The 3,678-nt window shown below is 41.3% G+C and overlaps 1 pseudogene; it reads left to right on the forward strand.

The window, feature by feature from the left end:
• Window positions 1–427: 427 nt before the first annotated feature.
• On the forward strand, window positions 428–1,832 carry LOC109375203 (elongation factor 1-alpha 1 pseudogene; annotated as a pseudogene).
• Window positions 1,833–3,678: the final 1,846 nt, after the last annotated feature.

Raw genomic sequence — 3,678 nt, forward strand, 5'->3', positions numbered from 1 at the left:
CTCTTAACACCACACTTAGTTACCTGTCATTTGTGGAAAAAGCGAAACACTGACAGTTTCATAAATCGATAAGCAATGGATAGACAATAAACAATAGGTACACTCACCAAAGCTGCCATTTTTTAAATAATATTTTATGAACTTGATAATTGTCACCATATTTTCATGTGGATTATCTTATTGGATGAAGCAAACATATGAGAGAGATTGGCAGAACTATGACTGTGTAAAAGAAAGAAATCTAAATACGTGCTCCAGCTCATTTAACTAATAACAATCTTATATGATTGTCATAAAAGTCACATGATTCGAGATTGAGGTCTCCTCTATCATTCCTAGTTGCCTACAAATCGGCACTGCCCTTTATTTTTTGCAGTAGGTTTGCCACGAGAACACAGGTGTCATGAAAACTGCCACTAAATGTAAGCCAAAATAGAAAAGGAAAAGACTCATATCAACATTGGAGTCATTGGACAGTAGATTCTGGCAAGTCTACCACTACCGGCCATCTGATGTGCAAATGTGGTGGGATCAACAAAAACTCCATTGGAAAATTTGAGAAGGAAGCTGCTGAGATGGGAAAGGGCTCCTTCAAGTCTGCCTGTGTCTTGGATAAACTGAAAGCTGAATGTGAGCATGGGATCACCATTGATATTTCCCTGTGGAAATTGGACACCAGTAAGTATTATGTGGCCATCATTGATGCCCCAGGACACAGAGACTTTATCAAAAGCATAATTACAGGTACATCTCAGGCTGACTGTGCTGTCTTGGTTGTTGCTGCTGGTGTTGGTGAATTTGAAGCAGGTATCCCCAAAATGGGCAGACCCGGGAGCAAGCCCTTCTGGCTTACACACTGGGTATAACACAACTTACTGTTGGTGTTAATAAAGTGGATTCCACCCAGCCATCCTACAGCCAGAAGCGATATGAGGAAATCATTAAGGAAGTCAGCACCTTCATTAAGAAAATTGGCTACAAACCCGACACAGTGGCATTTGTGCCAGTCTCTGGGAAGAATGGTGACATTATGCCAGAGCCAAGTGCTAACATGCTTGGTTCAAGAGATGGCACCTGTAAAGATGGCAGTGCCAGTGGAACCACACTGCTTGAAGCTCTGATTGCATCCTGCTACCAACTCATCCAACTGACAAGCCCTTGTGTCTGCCCCTCCAGGATGTCTACAAAATTGCTGGTATCGGTACTGTCCCTGTGGGCCGAGTGGAGACTGGTGTTCTCAAACCCGGCATGGTGGTCACTTTGACTCCAGTCCAAGTTACAACTGAAGTAAAGTCTGTCGAAATGCACCATGGAGATTTGAGGAAAGCTCTTACTGGGGACAACATGGGCTTCAATGTCAAGCATGTGTCTGTCAAAGATGCTCCTCCTGGCGATGTGGCTGGTGACAGCAAAAATGACCCACCAATGGAAGCAGATGGTTTCATGGCTCAGGTGATTATCCTGCACATCCAGGCCAAATCAATGCCGGATACACACCTGTGCTGGATGGCACACAGATCACATTGCTTGCAAATTTGCTGAGCTGAAGCAGAAGATTCATCGTTATTCCGGAAAAGAGCTGGAAGATGGCCCGAGGTTTTTGAAATCCGGTGATGCTGCCATTGTTGATATGGTCCCTTGCCAGCCCAAGTATGTTGAGAGCTTCTCTGACTATCCTCTGGGCCACTTTGCTGTTTGTGACATGAGACAGTCAGTTGCTGTGGGTGTCATCAGAGTAGTGGACAAGAAGGCAGCTGGAGCTGACAAGGTCCCCAAGTCTGCCCAGAAAACTCAGAAGGCTAAATGAATATTATCCCCAATACCGGCCACCCCAGGCGTAATCAGTGGTGGAAGAACAGCCTCAGAACTATTTGTCTCAATTGGGCATTTAAGTTTAATAGTTAAATACTGGTTAATGCTTACAATGCATTGCAAAACCTTCCTGAGGGAAAGAGAATGTTTTGGGGACCAGTGTGTGTGTGTGTGTGTGTGTGTGTGTGTGTGTGTGTGTATGTGGGGGAGTATTTTTCAGTTATCAGTTTTTAAAATCAGTACTTTTAATGGAAACAACACCAGAATCAGTCACAGAATTGAGACCCATCAAAACAAAGCTTAATGAGAAAAAAATAGCTATTGCCTTCTGTTATGTAGATTAGCATGACACTTCATGTGATTGAAATGTATTTTCAACCCCTGTTGGCTTAGCTAAAATATGTAAAGATGTAAGAAATGTTTTGTCAAGTTAAAAGATTATACAGCATTAAAAAAAATTTTAGATGAACATCTCCGGCCATTTGCGTTTAATATGAGGGAGGAAAACGCCATTGTCTCCAAAAATATGTGCTGGTGTCACAGTCAGAAACAGATACCTTGTGCAAACGTGTATAAGAGGTCTCCAAATAATGTTTACCTTCACTTTGAGCAATTTCTTATCAGGCAAAATGATTTCTGTCTATCTTGCAATTTCAGCATTTTCTGTTTGCTTTTGGGCCTCATAATTCTACCTGGATGGAATTTTCCTCTATGTGATATAGTTTATTATCCCTCTTCAACTGACCTGGTTTGGAGGGCTCAAAAGAAAAAGCAAAGAAAAAGAGGTCTATTGAGGATGGTGGCTATTATTCTAACTTTTCTTTTCTCCTAATGCAGCATCAGGGAGTGGGAGAGAAATGGTTCATAGGCCGTTAACAGGGATGGCAGGTCCAGATGGGACATGAGAGAACCCCGGACTTTGAGAGGAATGACTAAAGCCACTGGATGCAGATTACCTTCCTTTTCAAAGTCATGGGCTGCCTCNGTAATTCTAGGTGATGTTGAGCTGGGAGAGCCTCTTTCTGTGGGAGTGGTGATAGTGGTGGGGTGAAGTGGGGGAGGGATGTGTGTTCCCTGCAGGTAACAAGAGGAAGAAAGGCAAGGTGTTAAGTAGGTGGAGAAACACTTAGGGGGAAAAAAATCTCTCATGGAAACCAGGGATAGAGGAAAAGGCATTGCTATCTAACAGTCAGCAGATAATTTTCACCCAATCTAAAGTTCTGATTCATACTTGGAGAGTTCAAAGTGTCTTAAAGTATGTAAAATGCAAACAATATGAATAATTTAGCTTTTCTTTAGCAAATCTTTAGATTCTGCACCACAATGTATGTTGTCAAATACATTTCCAGAATTCCATTCAGGGTAAATTCCTTGAGGGTATTTTGGTGACTGAAGAGTCACAGCAAAGAGAAGTAACCAAAAAGAGTTTGGATTATCACTATTTGGTTACCATTATTGAACCCTGTTTTCCAGAGACTGTGTTAGATGCTAGCATCATTTCATCCCTAGAACAAGTCTGCAGGCTAAGTATATAATTTTGATTTTATAAATAGGGAGAATAAGGTGCAGAAAGATAAAGTAATCTGATATTATTCATCAGTAATAAAGCAACCAAGTCCACAGAGTACCACTGCCTTATGATATCTCATTAATACCATATCATTTAGAAATTATGATTATAAACAATACAAACTGATTGTTTTGTTATCTTAAGTAGAATAGAATGGAAAAGAAGTAGTGAGTTATAAAATAAATAACTGCCTGGAGAACTGGACTTGGGAATCTTGCAAGAATCAAACCAGCTCTCCAAGGTCAAGAACAGGAAGTAGAATGTGCATCTTTTAGCACAAGAGGCATAGGCAGGTG

The sequence above is a fragment of the Hipposideros armiger genome, unplaced genomic scaffold, assembly GCF_001890085.2.
Source record: "Hipposideros armiger isolate ML-2016 unplaced genomic scaffold, ASM189008v1 scaffold_912, whole genome shotgun sequence".
NCBI lineage: Eukaryota > Metazoa > Chordata > Mammalia > Chiroptera > Hipposideridae > Hipposideros > Hipposideros armiger.